General features: G+C 42.9%; 1 long non-coding RNA gene across 1 annotated transcript in view; it reads left to right on the forward strand.

Annotated features, from left to right (window-relative positions):
* LOC134501188 (uncharacterized) overlaps positions 1–21,125 on the forward strand; it is a 75,220-nt gene extending 54,095 nt beyond the window's left edge. The window contains exon 3 of the long non-coding RNA XR_010068317.1: positions 21,013–21,125. This is a non-coding gene — a long non-coding RNA (uncharacterized LOC134501188). The remainder of the gene's footprint in view (positions 1–21,012) is intronic.
* The last annotated feature ends 327 nt before the right edge of the window (positions 21,126–21,452 follow it).

Below are 21,452 nucleotides of genomic sequence, written 5' to 3' on the forward strand. Positions count from 1 at the left end.
TTTTCACTGGCTTCTACTCTAAATTGCTTGAAATAACTTGGCAGGTTGCATGAAGGTAGACAGCACTGTGAGAATGAGAAGAAAAAGACTTTCCACCTCCTTTATATATAATTTTCCATCTGTCTCCTGTCTTCCTTGAACAGGGAAACCTAGAGCTAATTCTGGGGACTGTGTTCAGAACAGAGGCCACTGGTTGCCAATCCCTAAGGCAGGCAATAATTTAAGATGATAAGAGGGATCCCTCTGGATAATACGCTATTAAATTTAATACTGAACTCTGTAACTATATGCCTACTTAATTTGGAAGCGAACTCCATGGAACTCAAAAGCTGGTTTCCACAATACACTAGAACAGGGTGGTGTGATATGGGCTAATCGCATGTTCGGTGGATCATGTTCTGAGAATGATAGGAATTGTGCTTTGTGAACCCGAGTATAGGGTTTAATGAGTTGTATGCACCCAGCCATAGAGCAGTCTGTGTTGCATACTGTCACTGACTTCGGCAAACAGTCTCTTCCATTTCCCAAGTTCCTTGCGGTCTCTCTAGAACCAAGTCAGTTCTCATTTTAACAGCTAGATTTCCTCCTAAGGAATTCATTGTCGTCTTTCCTACCACACTCCCAGTTTTGATGTTGAAATGGATGCCAAGGTTTGAATACCTGCTTAATAGTAGAGATTTTCTTTAGAAGTTGAGAGATCTTCCGGTACTGGGCGTGCTTAATCCTTAGTTGTTGTTTGCTGTTTAACTTGGAACGTCAAGGTTACAGTCCTGCTGCTGTGACCTTAGCGGTCCACAATTGATCTATTGTTTTAGCATTATTGCTACAACTTCCTGTTTGATTGTATTATTAAGTTATGTTCAGTATGTATTGGAGCGGAAGACTTGGTGGGGGGAATTTGTGATCTTAAGAAAGCATCCTTTTGAACTCGAAAAGCAAGGAGGCCTGTTTGTCTGAAGGCTTGGATACACAAAAATAGTATAGCTTATTTGTATCTCGGAAACTGAACCAGTGATTTTCCTACTTAGTAAACTTATATGGGTCAGTCATTCTCAGCCTTAGCTACTTAACAGGATTGTTGCATTGATAAAATAACATTGAGATTATGTGTACTAACCCGAGTTCCTTGGAGGTGGAATAATTGTCGTGGACTGTATTGGGTATTCACCAGATTATGTAAGATTTGTTTTGTTTGTTCAGATCACTGTCTATTCTAATATTAGTTTTCCAACAGAGTTCGTTATCTCTAGAAGCACACAGTGCCTTTTCAAGTACCTGGTGATATACTGACTCTGAAAAAGGATGATCTATTTATTTATTTATCATATGGCACATGCACTTTGCTGTTCAATAGAATAAAAACACAGGAGATAAAATACAAGGTATAAAATGTTGAGTATAAAATTACAGACATGTGTCTAGATTACAAATACAATTTCTTGCTTCATTTGTCACAGCCAGGAAATCAGCAAAATCTCCACCATAGGCTCTGTTTTGACACTCTGTCACTACATGTTGGATAGTTTGTTTTTCAGCCCCACAGTCGCAATTCGGTGATGTCATTTTGCCCCACTTATAAAGGGCGTCAGCACATCTACCATGGCCCGTGCAGATTCTGTTAAATGTTGGATGATCTATTAAAAAGGATGATCTACTAAAAGTTAGGACAGATAGTTACTGACAGGTCTGTCCAGGTCCCTTTTGAAAGCCATCTAAACTAATGGCCATCACTGCATCTTGCATAAAGAAATATATTAAATTAGTCCTACTTTTTTGTTTTGATTTTTAAACGTGCACTGTTCTGACTCTTATGTAAAGAGGGGAAAAAATGCAGCCCCTCCCTTCATTCCAAATAAAAAAGTGTGCTGCAGATTAGGAAAGGAAATAACTTGCGAACATTGTGTTCCTTCTAATCTTTATGCGACCTGTGGAGGCAGGTGTTTTGAAGGAAAAGAATGGGAAAGAATGCCATGTGTTGCGCAACATGAGGAGAATATTCTAGATTTCATTAAATACGTCTCAGCTGTTAAAGAGACATGAATCTAACCATTCTTTGGAGACCTTCCACAGATTAGAGAGAGCAACATATGGTCCTTGATCTAATTTCAGAAGCCTTGCTGCCACGTTTGAAAATTGGGAACTTGTGGCTTCTCTCACCAAATGGCTGCCATAGAGGTTTGCCTGTTAATCAAATGGGCACATTGTGGATGATTCTGGTCACCAAACACCCATTTACTGGAAGGAGAATTGGGAAGGCTCCTCATTCTCCCCCCCACTCCCCACCAAGTCCCAACCAGCTAAGAAGGCCTCCACATTTTCCCTTTGCCCTTTTCTTTCCTGAGCAGTTGGAAGTGATGCATTGGAAGTGATGCCTGCCGTTCTTATTTTCCAGGGCTAGAGACCCAGATTTGAAAGGCAAAATTTGTGGGACTGCCTCTCCCTGAGAGTATCTGCCTGTCCTACTGGATCAGATAGAGTAGGCATGCTCCAGGTCTCTCCCCTGAAACCTTGCCATCTTGTGGACTTCGGAAGCGTGCCTTTTCCGTGGCTGCCCCTGCCTCGTGGAACTCCCTCCCCCTGGTGATTTGGCAGGCCCCCACCCTCTTAGCCTTTCCGAAGGCCATCAAGACCTGGCTCTTCACCCAGGCGCTGGGATAGAATGGGAATATCTGGAGCTGGTTGTGGGGCTAAGGGATGACTGAGGCTCCGGGTTTCTGTTTTGTTTTTTGATTTTATGGTTTATGATTTTATAGTTATTGGTTTCATTGTTGTGAGCCAGCCAGAGTCATGTGTAAGATGGGCGGCTGTACAAATCTTTTAAATAATTAAATAAACAAACAAACAAACAAATAAATAAATGGTGATTTAGAGTGGATGCAAGCATGCATGCAACATCTATCATGAACACCCTGGACAAAGCTAATTTTTGTTTTGGATGACATACTTAGCTGTGGAGGGCAGTTGTGAGCCCAGAAAAAGTCACAGCTGTGCTAAAGGGCTCCTAATAGATGCTACATGGAGGCATGCTTGAAACCATTTTGCTTTTTGAATCAGGATCTCTGCACACCCTATTACTTTTCCATTCAATGTTTTGTAATTAAAAGAAGATAGAATAAAGTCAGATGGAGCAAGGAGTCAAAGGGTCATCAAGGGAAGTGGACACGCTTAGGCCTACAGTGGATTGTTGTGCCAGAGGGTCAGTCTTTTGTTTTCCCCCCTCCAGGCATAAGAAAGCTGTTCTGAGTCAGAAAAAAAAATAATTTTATTCTGTTATGTCCTGCATATTTCATATTTTCTAGCCTGTTAGAAGTATGTTGTAGGGAAGGAAGAACATTTGATCCATCTGGGGACCAGTTAAAACATGGTCTGTTTACATTAACTATCTAATGCTGAGATAGCATCTGCTCAGAAAATAACCAGGCAGGCTCAAAGAAATCAAACAATTTTTAGCAGGTTATAAAGCTTGCCTTAAAATACTGGAAAGAAGCAAAGAAATGAAATATCCTTTCCATTTGTGGTTTTGTCTGTGATACGTTGCTTTCCCCTCCCGTCCATATCCCAGGCACGTGTTTAATGGTCTGCCCTATAGCTATCTAGAAGATGTACTTCTTTGACAGCAAAATTGAAATTTTATTTATAGTTTCCACCATCATTCTGGGCTTAGTAGTATCCTGACTGTTGCAACTTATAAATTGTGTACCACACATGGCAGCACTGACTGCAGCCTCCCTGAAGGAAATCAGAGGTAGAAATGTGGCTGTAGAAAACGGAAAATAATTTGCGTGCTTAATGGAAATGGGGGTATCAACATTGAGTGAACAGTTGTCCCCATGCAGGTGCAAAGTTAACAAGTTAGCGTCCTTCTAAAGGCTTGGTAATGCTTGCTGTATCGCATTCCCTTCTTCATGCCCTGCTGTGGCACTGCTAGTTAGATACAGCATTGCACCCAGAGAGGTCAAGTTCTGAGATGGCAGTGTGAATGTACTACAGCTACCGACTGCAAGTAGGCACCATTGCTCTTTTTCTTTTTAAATGTTCCCTAATGTTCAAAAGTGCAAAAGCTGGCTTGCAGCTAAACCTCAAAAAAACCAGGATTATGGCAACCAGCTTGATTGATAACTGGCAAATAGAGGGAGAAAATGTAGAGGCAGTGAAAGACTTTGTATTCCTAGGTGCAAAGATTACTGCAGATGCTGACTGCAGTCAGGAAATCAGAAGACGCTTAATCCTTGGGAGAAGAGCAATGACCAATCTCGATAAAATAGTTAAGAGCAAGAGAGACATCACGCTGACAACAAAGGCCCGCATAGTTAAAGCAATGGTGTTCCCCGTAGTAACATATGGCTGCGAGAGCTGGACCATAAGGAAGGCTGAGAGAAGGAAGATTGATGCTTTGGAACTGTGGTGCTGGAGGAAAATTCTGAGAGTGCCTTGGACTGCAAGAAGATCAAACCAGTCCATCCTCCAGGAAATAAAGCCAGACTGCTCACTTGAGGAAATGATACTAAAGGCCAAACTGAAATACTTTGGCCACATAATGAGAAGACAGGACACCCTGGAGAAGATGCTGATGCTAGGGAGAGTGGAAGGCAGAAGGAAGAGGGGCTGACCAAGGGCAAGATGGATGGATGATATTCTAGAGGTGACGGACCCGTCCCTGAGGGAGCTGGGGGTGTTGATGACCGACAGGAAGCTCTGGCGTGGGCTGGTCCATGAAGTCACGAAGAGTCAGAAGTGACTAAACGAATAAACAACAACAACAATGTTCAAAAAGAAATATCCTACAGACGGAACAGCACAATCAACAAGGGTGTGATTAAAACCTTTCTTCTTGACAAACTAGTTGTCTGTCTTGTATAAAATAAACAAACATGTATAAATATTTATGTTGAGATGGGAAGTGCAGGCTGTCATCTCAATATTCTATCATACTGTCTGATGAATCAGTTACATTCTCTCTGTCTGTACACAGCCTACTTTCTTGGTTGGTTGGTTGGTTGGTTGGAGTTACAGCCCACCTTTCCTTCAGGAGCTCAAGGAAGTTTATATAATGCTCCTTCTTCCCATGCCTCCCAAAAAACAATCTTGTGAGGTAGGTTGGGCTGGTAGAGTGTGATTGGTCCATAGACAGCCAGTGAGCTTCCTTGGCTGAGGATGAACTCGAACTTGGGCCTTCTCTCTGCCAGCCCATCCCCTTAACCGCTATACCGGTTGACCTGTTTTTTTGATTTGCACAATGTACTAAACAAAGTAGCCAAAAGAAGTTGGTTTCTTAAATACACCAAGCGCCCCCCTCCCAATTAACTATGACTAACACAGATTTTTCACTTTAGGTAAGTGCAACCCCTTGGTCTGTACCTGACTAGGTTATGCATTAGCATAAGCTAATTATGTAAGCACAATCTTTATGGTCAAACCTGGTTACCCAGGAAACTCATGGCCAGACTGGGAAGCAAATACCTGTCTATCAATCACTTTCACTTTGATCTGTTGGGGAACTTACGCTCAAACAGGGGAAGTTCATGACTTTCCTTTGTGAGCTGCCTGTGGTTGGGTGCATCTTCTTTGCAGAGCAGAACAGATAAGGTAACCTAAGCCCTTGGATCTGGAAAACTTGGTATGGTGGAAGGCTCCTTTCCTCTGGCCAAGGACTCCAAGCTGAAGGGCACACCTTTCAAAATCCAGTCTCAGATCCTCGGCCCCCTAACTTGAGACAGTCCAGTGACTTTGAAGAGAGGTCATCGTGGGTTTAGAGCTCCTATCCATCCATATAGGTGGCGCAGCGAGTTAAACCGCTGAGCTGCTGAGCTTGCCGATCGGAAGCTCGGCGGTTCGAATCCGCGTGATGCGGTGAGCTCCGGTTGCTAGTCCCAGCTCCTGCCAAATAGCAGTTCAAAAACATGCAAATGTGAGTAGATTAATGCTTCAGCGGGCAGGTAATGGTGTTCTGTGTAGTCATGCCGGCCACGTGATCATGGAAGTGTCTTCGGACAAACACCGGCTCTTCGGCTTTGAAACGGAGATGAGCACCGCCCCCTAGAGTCGGACACGACTGGACTTAATGTCAAGGGAAACCTTTACCTTTACTATCTGTCCATATGGCTGGTCAGGCACTAATGGCTGGATTTACCACGTGCTTGACTTGGTTACTGAAGTAACCCATGGGGGGTGGGGTGTTGCAGTGTACATTAAATTGGACACTAAAGCATTGGCTGGGTTTGCACAAAGTAAGTTACCCACACACAAATGACCCTTGTCAGGCTTCGCGTGTTGTATTTGAATGGAATCCCTACTAGACCTTTAACTGGTCTGGGTAGATGCGTTAACTGGCAATAGGACAGGAATTGCTTGGTCTTGAAGGCCAGGTTTGTGCACAGCTGCCTCCATATGCTAAATCGCTGAAGGACGCATCATAGCTCTCGCCTGGGCCCAGCTGCTCCTAGCAACTTCCAGATATATTGGACTATTGTCCCATTATCCACAGCCAGCATAAGCCTGCCGTTGCATTGGGGGCAGCTGATAATCTCAGGACCTGAAATGATTCAGCCTACCAAGACTGGTCATTGGATACTTCTTGATGGAAGGAAGTATCAGAGAACTGTGGCCCCTTTGCTTGGGCTCAAAGGCCAACTCTTGATTTGTACCACAGTTGCTGCCCTCTGCCTCAGACCTCTGCCCACGCTGAAGCCTTCTGCCCTTAATTTGCACACTGAACTGCCACTCCTTACAGCTTTTGGAACCCCAGTTGCTTCTCTCCCACTCGTGAAGGTGTCAACCACAGAGGAGAGAGTCCTAGCTTTGCTGAAGAGGGACAGTCTGAAGCTGAAATCTGTTTCAGGTTTTATCCATCCAGTGTGCCTGGACTGGGGTCATACAGAGGGGCCCTTTTTCTCAGTTGCATGTGAAAGTAGCTGCCTGTGAATTCTAATGCATTAGTAATCTTTCTCTGTTTCACAAGCACTGGAGGTTTCCCAGTTTCATCTCATGCCTTAGAGGTGACAGGAAAAGGTTGTGTGTGTGTGTGTGCGCGCGCGCACGCGTGTGAAGTGAGTTACCCGGAAAGGCACCTCCTAATTACTTACCTTGTAAAATATGTGTAGGTAATTGCTTTTACAAGCAGCAAGGCGGGGCAACCCCCCATTTGCCTCCTGGAAACTGGATGTGTGAGGCTAAAATTAGAACGCAGTCCAAAAAGATAAATCCTATCCTTTCATCTAGTTACTCCATCTGTGTGTGGTTCTGCTTCCAGTAGCTATTTGCATGAATAAGTGTGGTGGGGAGGTCAGTGCTGCAAAGGTCCAGTGTTGTTGACTGGTGCTTTACTCAGGATAGCCACTGTAGCCCTGTGGATTTTTAAAAAAAAATTGGGATAAAATACAGAATATTTGGAGGATGTCTGAGTTTTTTATTATTAAGTGTTTTGTAGTTCCCTCTGAAGTAACAGCTTCTCTAACCTTGCTTCCTTCGGTTGAATGGGTTCACACAAGCCCTAAGCCTAGGTTAACAAAATGTCACGTTAACAAAATGTAATGGTTGTGTTCAGTTAAGGTGCTCTGTCCCAGCATTTAAACCATGTGATGGTTAAATGGGAGGTCCTGTTCCACACACCATTCTAAGGTTGTGGCCTGGATTCCCTCAACATCTGAAGCGCAACCCCCAATTTAGCCTCGTATAGAATGTTACATGAACCCAGGCTATGTGCTGAATTCCCACGGTCCCAGCCAGTTGGCCTTATTTTGTGGGAGTAATAGTTCCAAAATACCAAGTGGATACCAGTTTGAGGAGGTGGTATTTACTGCATATTTACTCAGACAGCATGTGCCAAAAAGTACGTGGGGCTTACTCCAGGGAAGGTGGGGATATAACCGTTTCCTATGTTGTTTGTTTGGTTAAGCTTCCATATGAGAATCAGTAGTTGCACTGGGATAGGAGCATACTTTTTATTTTTAAGTGATGCCCTTAGAGTTAATAATAGGTATTCCCATTTATCTCTCCCACAAGAGGGAAACCCTCTCAGGAAAGCTGATGCTTCCAGCCATTTACCTGCCTCCAGCTTGGTGCCAGCAAGGGACATTCGAGGCACCCCAACTCTCTCTGCTTTTGTTACCCAGGTGCAGTCACAGAGGCAAGGCCGTGCATCCCCGTTTTTTTTCCCCCCGGAGAGAAGCAAAGGCTTGTCTCAGCTGTGGGTCTGCACTTGGAAGCAGAAATGTAGACCAGATGGCAAATGCTGCATGTCTTTCACCTCTGCAGCTATAAGAGTCAGGAAGCTTTGGGCTCGCTTAGCTCACTGGGACCTGGCTGAGCCCTCGCTCCGAAACTCTGTAATAGTATATGTATTAAACTGAAAAGTAAATGGATTTGAAAGGGAGTGCCATAGAAAAGGGCAACCTCAGTAAAAGGCCCAGTGCATCTACCATGACATCAAAATGTGAATTTAAATAAAAATTATATAAATTTGTTTAATAAATAAATGCATGAAATGCAAGGACCTTCACTGATGATCTGAGTCATGAGGCAGATTCATACCAGCATTCTCCCTCCCTCCCTAGTCCCTGTGCACGCCAGAAACATGAAAAAGTAGTGCAAAAATTAGTTTTAAGGAAGGATCTTGCCTTCTTGCTTCATCCTGCTGGTTGTCCCTAGAAGCCATTTGTCGGGGGAACGGAGATTGGTTTCTGAGCCCACAGGCACAGATGCACGGGTTCTGTGTGCGCAGAGTCCTTTTCCATCACCACCTTGGCTCTTCAGTCTGAATGTCTATAATCCCTTGATACCAGGTGTGCCTGAAGTGGAGCATGCGAGAGAAGGTGGCCATCGCTTCAAAGTAGTGAGGTAAAAGGGATGGCATCTCTGATTAAGGTAAAGATGCCCTCGGGTTAAGCTGAAGTTTTGATGGCTTCATGGACAAGAAGTTTTTGTGTTAATACTGTGGAACTGTATTCCACTTCCTGATGTCTTCTTCCAGGATGCTTTTCAGCTTCCCAGTTTAATCTGGGGTTTACCTAGTAGTATTGACCTCATCCAGCTGTTAACCAAGTCTGATTTTACTGATTGACTGATCGGTTGCAAGTATTTTTAGGCTGGTTCAGTCAAACAGAACTATATGATTTAAAAATAAAAAACACCTAACACCATACAGATAACAAAATCATATAAGAAAGGATTTAAACCAAAATTCTATCAGAAATAAAATCTTTATAAAACCAGAATAAATAGCACTGTATGCATCGTAAGTACCTGCTTGTCACATCCTTAGCTTGCTTAGCTTTTGAGCCCAGACATAGTTGGCCAATGTTGCTAGCTCCTGCTAGAGAAAATAATAGAAGGATGAAGGTTATTCTCCACCTGGTTACGTGCACAGCCAGCCCGCCAATGCTCTGATTAGAAATTTAGATTTCTGAAAAACAGGAGAGAGAAGAAAATGGGGCCTTTAATGCAGAAAATTATGAAGAGGTGAAGCCATAAATTCCCTATGAATTTTTCCTGTACAGGATACCAACAAATTACTTCACACGTATGACACTAAGACAGTTGTTAAAGAAACATGTCTTCAAGGGGTAGAATATCCTTTATTCACCCTGTCCCATTTAACTCAGGGTGGGACAAGAAAAGTTATGGCAGGAGGATAATTAGAAACAGCGGGTAGGGAAGAGGTTAAAGATCTTGTTTCTCCATCCCAAGTTCCCTGTTTCCTTCAAATGTCAGTCAACTACTTGCTTTAAATATTAGTCAAGTCTACATTCAGTGCCTGCTCAGTCTAGTGGCACTTTCGGAATTCTGAAAATGTGTTGTGGGTACTTCCACAAAATGCTTGCCAGGTGTGTTCACTCACAGCATGGCCACCATTTTTTATTCATTTGTTTATTTATTTGAAAGACTAAATGTGCCATAACCCTGGGTGGTTCCCAGCAACAGTAATAAAAACACACAAAAGCCAGCACAAACTGGCATCCAAAAACAATGCTCGGTGCCCTGAACAACACTCCCTGGTAATAAGCAGTTACCATCACTGGGCTCCAGCCTCACCCTTTCCCACCACGCGGGGGACAAACCAGTCACGATGCGGTGATTTACCAGAACGCGCTTTGCCATGCTCTCTAATCCTTCCCATTTGTGGATTTTTTTTTCCTGAGCAGGTGGGCATCCTTCCAAACAAAGTACTGGACTATAACTGTCCAGGATCATCTTTTTTTTTTATTATGAGATCTATTTGTTTTGCAGCAAATCCAGATTTTGGATTTCAGATTCCATGGCCTTCTTTTACACAGTCATACTGCTTGCCTCACGATTTAAACAGGCATCCCTGAAAGCATCGATCCACATCCTCTTTGGGCAGTTTTTTCCCCAGAGCACCGTGTTTTACCGAACACTATGATATTCATGAGCAAGTCTTAGAATTTTGTAATGGGAACATTGCATAAGACTTGGGGCAACAAGATTGCTTGTCATGAGAGCTGCATCCCTGCCACATTTATGGAGCCCCTTTTGACAGAATTACAGCCTCAGCACCATCCCCACAGTCCTCGCCAGAGCAATTTTTAGATATAAGGCTACTATCTCATTTGTGTTGATTGGTATCATTGTTCTTTAAAATTTCCCCTACCACAAAAATAGGAACATGCATATTTTAACAATGTTCAGATAAACCCAGAAATGGTTAGGTAGTACAGTAGCAATACTTGGAGCTTCTTTTGAGAATTCTAGTGGGGATACCCAGAATTTTGGCTGTTAAAATTCTCCAGATATTTCAGGCAGAAACTTTCAGATTAAAGCTGCTGTTTCTGAATTTTGGTAAGCCCTCTGGGGGCATTTGTGGATACTCATAAGTCTTCAGAGTCCTTGGACAAAACTTCAGAATGTTCAGAGTTTCATATGAAATAGAATATCTGACAGCAGCTTCCAGGGGGTTGTATTTTTATGTCACTTTTTCAACTGGTGATGCTTTAATGACAGCAACATGACATGCAGGACTGAACTTGGGGAGGGTTTTTTCCCCCTACTTTTCCATGCTGTCAAATGCTCAGATTGAGGATTTAAAGGCATTTGAGAACAGCTAGATTAAGAAGAGTCAGCTATACCCAAGGGGAAACACCACATTCAGCATCACCAGAGCATCTTTGCATTGGAAAGGCCATTTAAGTCAACCCCCAATTTAATGCAGGGATCTAAATTATTAGGGCATCCCAGACAGAGGGCCTTCCAGCTTCTCTTTAAATCCGTCCAGCGAAGGGGATCCCAACATCTCTCTGTCCCTGGTTTCATTGCCAATTGCTTATACTGTTAGGAAGTCTCTCCTAACGTTCAGCTGGAATCTGCCTCCCTGTAACAAATCCATTATACCGAGGCCTGCTGGAACGAGAGAGAACCGGTATTGACCCAGCCTTCTGCATGGCCTCCTCACAAGCACTTGAAGCCTGCTCCTTCGTGTGGCCCCTCAGCCTTCTCAGGGCTAGACATGCCCATTTCCTTCATCACCTCTTCATAGTCACTTTATCAGTCTTGATGCCTTTCTCCAAATCTGTCGCAATTTCTCTGAATTGAGTGTAGCCCCCACAGCTGGACACAATACTTTGGGCAAGGGAGGGAGGGTGCAGATTCTGACCAACCACCACTGGCTCTGATTTGAGAACTGTACTTCTAATAGATGTGGCCTAAAATTACATTTTTACTACTCAGGCTGTGAAAAAACGAAAAAAGGAATAGCATTGTTTTCCTAAGAAGGATGTAGCAAAGACAGTACTGGGTACAATGCAGTCAGTGACTGAATAATATCAATATGGCATTGAGGACAGACTTTTAATATGATGGTTATCCCAGTTTATGCTCCAGCCACTGATGCAGATCCATCTGTATAGTTTGTGGAGTCCTTGGTGCTCTCTGAGCCTGGTTGTTTTCTTGCAGACGTTTCATTGCCAGACTAGGCAACATCTTCAGCGCTAGCTGAAGATCCTAGCACTGAAGATGGTGCCTGGTCTGGCCATGAAACATCTGCAAGAAAACAACCAGGCTCAGAGAGCACCAAGGACGCCACAGTTCAACCCTGAGCTACCAATATTCGCTTCGATTGTATAGTTTGTTTATGATTCAGGGTATCGTGCAAATCCAGACAGTAGCTTATTTCAGGAACTAGGTCAGTGCTTCCCAAACCTGAGTAAATTACCCAAAATTGGGTAAAAGTGGTTTTTATTTGGGTAACAACACATGAACCCATTAAATTGACTTTAAGTGTTTTACCTACATTGGATAAAAAGGACTTCTGATAAGCTGTTTTGGGTAATGAAGGAAAAAGTTTGGGAAGCCCTGAACTAGATTTTTTTTTAGAGTACAGCCAAACTGAAATGGTTGCAGCCTATCAAAGCCCTGACATCCTTGTCCTATTTAAAACTATTGTATCCTTATACAACTACTGTTCTACTACTGGGCAGGAGAATGCTACTGGGAGTAATTGATAACTACCCTGATTTTTTTTCTTAATCTGTTCAATCGTGTCCGATTCTCAGAGACTGCCTGGACAAGTCCCTGCAGTTTTCTTGGCCAGGTTTTTCAGAAGTGGTTTGCCATTGCCTCCTTCCTAGGGCTGAGAGAAAGCGACTGGCCCACGGTCCCCCAGCTGGCTTTGTGCCCAAGGCAGGGCTAGAACTCATGGTCTCCCGGATTCTAGCCTGATGCCTTAACCATTACACCAAACTGGCTCTCTTTTAACTACCATGATAGGGAGTTGATTTCTCAAGCCAAAAGTTGGCTTGGCTTTAGATCTTTGTGAATCACATTGAAGAAGAACCTGTGAAGAGTCATTCTGTCAGCAGCTGTTAGTTGGGATAGCTGAATGCAGGGGCCGTGTTTGCCAGGTAGGAGGCTTGCGTTCGAGATGGTGATCTTTTGGAGGTCCATTGTTGAAGACAGAACCCTGAACTCAACAGGCTTTGGCTTGCTCCAAAAAGGTCATTCATTCTCCTCACATAGCATTTCTTGCTTCCTGGTTTTTTAAAAAAAAACTGTTTTAATAATACACTCTTTCTCCTTGCTATCCTTACCAAAAGCAGAAGTGAAAGCTGCCTTTGTCTTCTTCAAAGCTGCACTGGGGCGGAGAGAGGAGCACATGTGTTTGGGGGTAAGGAATTTAGGGTTGCCATAATGCTGAATCATAGTTTAGTATGAAGTATTATATCCCAATGTGGCTTAGGTTGGGGTTACTTTTCAGACTTGAAGTTGAGTTCACATATTTGCTTGGTTCTCCACATGTACAAAGTTAGCAAGACGGTGAGAAGAGTTTAGGAGAAAGTTTTCTCTGATGTACTAGGCTCTCACGAGTAGAAGACTTTGTGGGGAGGAGGGAGGAAAAGCTGCTTAATATGATTCTGCTACACATTTACATCTGCTGTAAGCTCAGATTTGGTTTAGGTATTGAAATGCAGTTTCAGTGAGGAAAGTACAGAGGTGTTAAAATGTGTGGAAGTATTTCTTTGCTGAAGACACATTCCAACTTTTTTGCAGGGAGGGGAACTCTTTGGCCAGGTCCTTATCACACACCAGACTAAGCTAAAACGTTGGATCGTTTATGGTTTAACATACTGTGGGAATCCAGCCGCTGTCATAGCATGTTGTTTTATACTGAACCATCATATTACGTTGGGTCAGATGGCTTGTTACGTGAATGCAGGAATGTTGTTTTATCAATTTAGGGTAAAGTACTGTATACTGGTAAATTATGAAGGTGGCGACATTATTATTAACATCTCTTCGCCTAATATTCTTTTTCAGTTGTTTGTGGTTTTTTAATGTTTTAATAATTCTTATAATACTGTTTGTTTAGTGTTTATTAACTACCTGTTTCAGTCTTGTTGTACACTGCCTAGAGTCACTTGTTGTGAGGGGCAGCTATATAAATTTAACAAATAAATGAAAACAAATGTTCTGTGAACTCACATTTGAGTCTGTATGGCTATATGTCCTAAGCTTTCAAATTCCAAATACTTTGAATTTTTATTGAATACTTAAAAACCTCTCTGTTAATTATGAAGTAGCACAAGGATTTATATGTAGCACCAAAGCTCATTCATCATTTTTTTGCTCCCTAAGACTGCACTTGAATAACGGTTTCCTTGCTTCTAAGCTTAAGGACTAGAAGCGTAATTTTTGTTTTTAAGAAAGAGCAGCGCTTCTCAGATCCCCCCACCCCTTTGGATAATGCCACAATCTATGGCTTTTTTGTGCTTCTGTGTGCACACGCCCAAACACACAGTACACACACTTGCCCTAGGGAGACTGGCCTCTCTCTGGGAGGTGTGAGCTGCCATGTCCACCAGCTGGGCCCTGTTGCAGCTGAATGCTGTTGGCACCAGTCACACAATCAGTCCAATTAGCAAAAGCTTGCCCATGTTCTCTCTCAAGAACATTGCAGTGCACGACTCCCAAGCTTTTCAAAACTTCAGTGCTAATTATGCGGCTCTTAGAAATAATGATGGGTCCCAAAACCTCTGCTGTCAAGCCTTTGCAGCCATTGATCGGAAATACTTTCCTTGGGTTTTGTACATCTATAAAGGTCTGTGGGCTTAGTTCAGCATCAAAGAGCCCTGAGCAATGCTGGACAGAACCAGCGTGCCAGGAAATGCTTTTACCAGAAGAAATGGGGAAAGAGAACCCCTTTTGTTCATATGGGTTTCAGTGAATTTGGATGATTTTAATGGGCCTTCCCATCGCGCATTGCCAAATTATATTGTGGGTTGGATTTGAAGCTGGTGTGTCTATTTGTGAGAAGAGGTTCAGATTCTTGATTTTGGATGCTACAAGGCATCTGGTTTGCATGTAGGACCACTGTGGTTGGGTTCACACAACACACTTCTCCTAGATAGTGAATTTAACTGCATTCTTAGTTCTCACAGTACACTGAACTATAACTAGGTTGGAGATTTGCACAACACGCTTAGTGACAAAAAACAAGTATATATTTCTGCACGCAATTTTTTTTTTACTATTATGCTCAGTTACACTTTTTTTTTCTTTTTGTACAACTCTTTCTTGGATTGTTATTATACACAAACTTCATTGCAAAATTCTGTAAATTTTGAATGAAATTTTTATTTATATATTGGTTCAGAAATGCAAAATAAGATATATTCATGCGAAAAATCACCAGATAATCATGCATGCATACCTTCTCTGCCCATTTCCCTTTCATGAGCGCCATTCTGCCTGTTGGGTCATCTGCATGTATTCCTTTGGCGTGTCATTCCTCGGCTTAGACAGCCTAGAGGACTGTCTGCAGACCACAGAAAATAAAACACGAGTCTGTGTTAGCAGCTCAGTTTGTTGTAGTTACAAGGAGGGTAATCTCCTTGGGCAGACCAGTTAACCTCTGTCTGAGGTACTCCTGCAAAATGGGGATCCGGTGCTGAAAAGGGTGATTGGCTCGCCTTACTATGAAGCACCATGGGGCTATCAAAGTGGGTCGAAAACCATCAGCCCAAATTTCCCTCCAAGTCATTTTAAGGACCCTTAGCTTCTCCACCAACTAGGAAAAGTCTTCAGTCCAGATTTGCTTTTGAAAACCTCCGGTCCCTTTGTCAGGCAAGCAGTAATGCCTTGCAGGCTGAGGGAGAACACTGACAGTGCTGAAGATCCAGAGTCATCAAGGTTACCATTCTGATGCGAGGTGTGCAGAGATGCAAACATTGCTGTGGCGTTTCACTTGTATTCTAGATTTGCAAAAAGCATGCACGATTTGAGCACAGCTGCACGATTGGTCCTTCTCCTAAACCTGCTTTTTTTTTTGCAACATCTTGCAAGGTTTGAAGATACCAAATGTTTACAAGGATGGGTGGCCCTTTAGCTGGATTAATAATAAATGGATTTTCCAGTGTTATACGGAGATGTTCAAAAGTGCTCAGAGCAGAAAGATGCAGAAGTTTTATAATGTCATGTCCCACGTATGGGGTCTTACATTACTCCCACCCACTCGTACCTTTTGGGGAGGGGAGAATTTCTCTACTTTTATTTTTCTCCCTATCTGTAACGGTTTGAAATAATAATCCCTGCCTTTTTCTCCCATGCAGTTACCTCCTTAAATGTTTTCCTTGATTCCACTGATGCATGTTTGAAAAGGGGAAAAGAGGAAGATGTATTGTAGGCACCAACAGATTGGTCAGGAAGTATTGAAAAGAGCACAAGAGAATCCCAGGGAACAGAAGTACCAACTGTATTTATGTTAGTTTATTTTTCAGGAAAGCAAAGTATAGATTTTAAAAATACGATAGATTAGAGAAGCTAAATATTTAGTCAGCTAGAACTCTTGGAGTATGATGGTGGGTAGGTGACTGCACTGCTTTGCCAGCTGCTAAGCCTCCTGAGTATTGTTGTCTCAAGACAGCCGGAAGGTACTAGCTGGGACACGGCTGGCATAAGATGACCTGAAATGGTGTTATTGTTACATCATAGCCCTGATCAGGGGAATTGTTTTGACAGTGAATAGTATTTTCATATCCTAAAACTATGCTAAATCCTAAGCTAACTATGGAACTTCTGCCATCTGTTAAATGTATTCAAGAGCCTTTATTGGCATTGCCCATTTTATATTAGACTGATGACATGTATTTGTCTTGGGACGTAATTCTTCACAAACTTTTACAGTAATGGTGGTGCATTATCTTTACTGCTAGAAATACACAGCTGTATGCCCCATGCATTCTACATGCAGTGCCTCTTAACCTGTGGGTTTTATACAAACGTGCATAGTGTAAGAGCGAAGATGTTGAGGACTTTGGTGCTTCTTTGTTACTAACTCTTTGTACCAGATGGCCAACCAGTCTGGAGAAAACAGGAGTTCTTAGAAGTCCTTTGTACACCAGAACTTGGGAATCAATTCCATTGAACTTACCAGGGAGTTCAGTATACAAATATGCGTAAGTTTGCACACTGTGTTATTTAGAGCATGGTCTTTTGCTGTTTAAAGGAAGGAGAAAACCCTCAAACATCCCAGTGGGCATACTTAAAATAGACGTTTGGTTCCTGGCATTGATTGTTCGTGTAGGTTTTTATTTGTTTGGTTTGATTCTCTTCTGAATTGATTCCGGATTTTAATTGGTTCCATCAGTGTGCTGTTCTTGTGTTTCCCAATAAGCTCCTTCATGTTTACTCCCTTGTTTTAAACGTCTGAGTAGAATTACTAGCAGACTAGTTACTTCTTTCAGTGATTTTCTGCTGATGTCCTGAAACAAATGCCTAAAATGATCAGAAACACCTTTCCCAGAATTGGGTTCCCTCCCCGGCTTCTCTCTTTTATACCAGATCACCAAGAAAGCTTGCAAAAAGTGGGAGGGTGAGGAAAGAGCAAACGTGTCTCTGGTTCATTAAATTAGATGACGGAAATCAACAAAATTCCAGAAGTTACTAGCCTTGTACGGTATGTACAGGGCTGTTTTCTGAGAAAGGGCCAAAGGCCTGCTTTCTGTCATTCCTTTGTTCAAACTCCAATTTTTTTCATAATTTTTTACAGGGTGACGCTACAAATCAGCCATCTTCTTGAGAACTTGTTGGGTGGGGGTACACAGTCATGAAGCCCCCTCCCCCTTTCATGACGGGCATTGGAAGTGGGGGAAATTAGAGCTGGGCAGAGACTTCATTTGATCCAGCTCAGCAATTTTGGGCTGGCAACTCGCAGGGATAAATTCAGCTTAGAGTGGAAGTTGAAATCTCTTTTGCAGGCACGCTGGGACGCTGCATTTCCTCTGCTGCAGCTTTCCATCTGCAACCCCAATTTAACAGGGTTAGCTTTCTTGCAGGATTGTTGTGGGGGTCATAAAGGTCACATATAATATATAAATAAAATTCTTTGACCTCTTTTTGAATTCATGTATTAGGCTACATAGGATCATTCTTTTGCATACGTTTTTAGAAATAAAGGCACTTTAAATGAGAAGGCTACGGCTTGCCTTTAGCGCCTTTCAAAGGATGCCGAATGAGAGAATCCAGTTCTGATAGTTTTCAGGAATGCCAGAGCCTCCCCACAATTACGTTGTCATCATTCATCATTCAAAGTGACCCCACTTGTCTAATTCAAATGAGGAAACTAATAAACTAAGAGAAAATGAGTTGGTTTTCATACCCCAGTTTCATAGTGGTGGCTTGTTTGCTTTAAGGATAAATCCCTGGCCCATGAGAATTGGGATGAAATGTTTCTATCCAGTTGCTTTGTGAAAAAGGACCCGTATTTCAGTGTATTTCGCCATTGCTGTCACAACCATGATCGGCAACGTATAGGGAATGCTAGCCAAGGAGATGTGCAAACTGAGACCTGGATTGCATGGTTTAATTTAACCCAAGCCTTAAGCCGTGGTTCCTGTCCCAAGAAAACCATTCTGAAATCTACACTTTTCATTGCACAGGTAATCATAGAATCCTAGAGAAGGAAGGGGCTGTGAGGGCGTAGAGCCCAACCCATTGCTTAGTGCTGGAGTCCAAATTAAAGTGCCTCCAACAGGCAGCAGCAGCAAAATGGTAACCACTACCCCTCTGGGTCAGTGTTTTTCAACCTTGGCATCTTTAAGATGTGTGGACTTCAACTCCCAGAATGCTGGCTGGGGAATTCTGGGAGTTGAAGTCCACACATCTTAAAGTGGCCAAGGTTGAGAGACAGTGTTCTGGGTCATTGCTGCCATTGTTAACATTTTAGGAAGTTCTTCTAACGTTTAATAGGAATGTTGTTTCAGGATGAGTTTATGAAGAGCAGTACAAACCGTTGGGGCGAGAGAAAGCTTAATTCTGTTTTTCAAGGCTCGGAGTAGTAGATGGTAGGTAATGAATGCAGAGGATTTTTGCCAGCATGTTTTGAATAATAACAAAGCTGCTTTCTAATTTCAGGTGCAACTCTTCTCAGGATGATACCTTGAACCAAAAGATGATTGTTACAAAGATGAGGTGGGTTTTGTTTTCCAATACTTGGGCTTTATTCCTAATGCTAATACATAACCAAACAGGTTTCATTCTAAAATCAGGATAATGGGCCTAAACAATGGAAGCTTCAGAGCCTTCTTGTGAGGTTAGCTGAAATAAGAAGCTGTGGCGTCCTTGGTGCTCTCTGAGCCTTGTTGCTTTCTTGCAGACGTTTCATTGCCAGACTAGGCAGTATCTTCAGTGCGAAGAGGGAGGGGGCCCACTCCCACTCCCTCTTTGCACTGAAGATGTCGCCTAGTCTGGCAATGAAACGTCTGCAAGAAAACAACAAGGCTCAGAGAGCACCAAGGACGCCACAGTTCAACCCTGAGCTACAGATAATCGCTTCGATTGATAAGAAGCTGTCTTGGGAGTAATTCACAGGTGGCAATGACTAGCTGACCTTGGCTGATCTCAAAAATTTTAAGTGGGGTCCAACCTGGTTAATACATGGAGGCCACCAAAAAATCCTAGAGCCATAAGTAGAACTGGAATTTGAAAAGAAGGCAATAGCAGTCCACTTCTCTGCTGTTGCCAGTGAAACACTGTTTTGCACAACGTGCTGAAACACAAAGCGGGGTTCAAATCAATCAAGCTCCATACATTGTGCAGTTACATCCTGACCTGATTAAGTATTGCGTGAACTGAGCCATTGAGAAAGGTGAATCAAGAGGAAGAGACGTCTAAGCTTCATTCCTGGTGACTTGATAGAGTCAGTCCCATCTGTAGTCCTGGAATTCGGGAGCGATCTCCCATCCAGATACTGTTCAGGTCCAGCTGCTCACAGTGCTTTGAGATCAGCCAAGTTTGGTTAACTGCTGCCCCCTGCTGTGGCATAATGGAAACTGTACTCTAGGAAATCAAGAGGATGAGAAACGGGTGAGGGAGAGAGGAGGGACGTGATTTGGTGTTGTCTTATGATTAAGGGGCTTAGTGAAAGGTCTGCCGAAAGAAGAGATTTGAGTTAGGTTAAAAGGTGACCGAAAGATGGCAGAGGCATCCTGGAAGGAAGCATGTTGTTGATGTTTTCTGTCCTTCTTTCAAAGGCCTTCGTGCAGAAGTGGGAAAGCCACGGTGGATACTCTAGCTTTGCATTTCTAGATAGCCCACAACCCCCCTCAATCTCCCTATTATGCCCTTAATGCCTAGATGGAGTTACATGGGAAGCAGAGGAGGGTGGGCAGAGTCACGATGGCCTTTGAAACAACATCCCCCTAGAGGTTGTGATCTCCCCAACCCTACAACTCTATAGATGATCTTTAAAAACTTGGCTTTTCTCCCAGGTTCTGGAATAGGCTGATGTTATGCCCATGTGGTGCCTAGTCTCCCTTGATGAGGGTCTGTTCCCTCAGTCACATTTAGCTCTACGTGATGTTATTTTTATATTTAATTTTTAGGTATTGTCCCCCTTTTCAGGGGGAGATGGGCAGTGACAGAAATTGGAATAATAAATAAATAAATAAAAATTGTATTGGTTTTAATTGTATGCCACCCAGCATCCATGCTGAGTGGGCAACCTTTATAAATCTGAATTATACCTGAATATATGATACACAGCAGGAAACCTAGATTAGCCAAGATTGCTGCACTGGAGCAGTGAAAGATCCATACCACGGTATAATGGGCAATATGGTTGAAAGTCAGAGCAGAGTAAGTCGGTGAATATTTCATTAAAAAAGAACTTTAAAAAAGAATTCCTGTCTCCTTTCCTGATAGCAGCTTCATTCTGAGTCTGGCCCACCTGCAGGAATATGAAGGGAAAAACTGCCCTGTAATTTGAAAACCACATTTTTATATGCATCAGGGGAAAAGTAAGGGAAGGAAAAGAGTGATCTTGATATGTTTTAAACATTTCATAAAGAAATGCTATCTCCTTCAAGAAACCTCTTGAAGAATTTGCCAGTTCACGTCACTTGTGAAGAATCTCAGAGTCTCACTTTCGGGATACGTGCCGCTGCCACTGAGGTTACGGATGGCTTCTTACTTAGAATTTTAGTCAGAGAAACGTCCTTCTCTAGGGAAGGGAGAAGAAAGAAGTGTTCAGCTGGGGAGTACACTTTGAATGTTTCTTATTCTTCACAGGTTGCAAGACAAGAAATGAAAAAAGAAACAGAATATTTCAAGATGGGGGGGAGCAGCGTCTAAAGGGGTAGCTCCAAAAAATCCAGTGCTGTGGCATGCACTATTATTAGGTGGATGTCAGATTTGGGTACTTCAAAGCTTCGAGCGTTTTGGCCTTGGTCAAGAAAGCACCTGTTGATCTCAGAATGCAGAGCGGAAAATCTGCCTTGTTGCTGCTGGTCAGCAGCTGATGACATCCTCTGGCCATAAGTCTCAGGGCTGCATCCTGGAAGCCGCTTCCGTGCGGTTGTCCAGAAAACTGCACGGGCAAGTCAGCAGGAGTCGCGCCCAACACAAAAGAGCTTGACTTTTTTTACACTGTAGCAGGTTGTGTACACTTGTCCTTTGGGCTCATCCCACACATCCACCAAGCTCTAGTTCAAAGAGGGTGTGTTTATCAT

Source organism: Candoia aspera, chromosome 7 (genome assembly GCF_035149785.1).
Source record: "Candoia aspera isolate rCanAsp1 chromosome 7, rCanAsp1.hap2, whole genome shotgun sequence".
Taxonomy (NCBI): Eukaryota; Metazoa; Chordata; class Lepidosauria; order Squamata; family Boidae; genus Candoia; species Candoia aspera.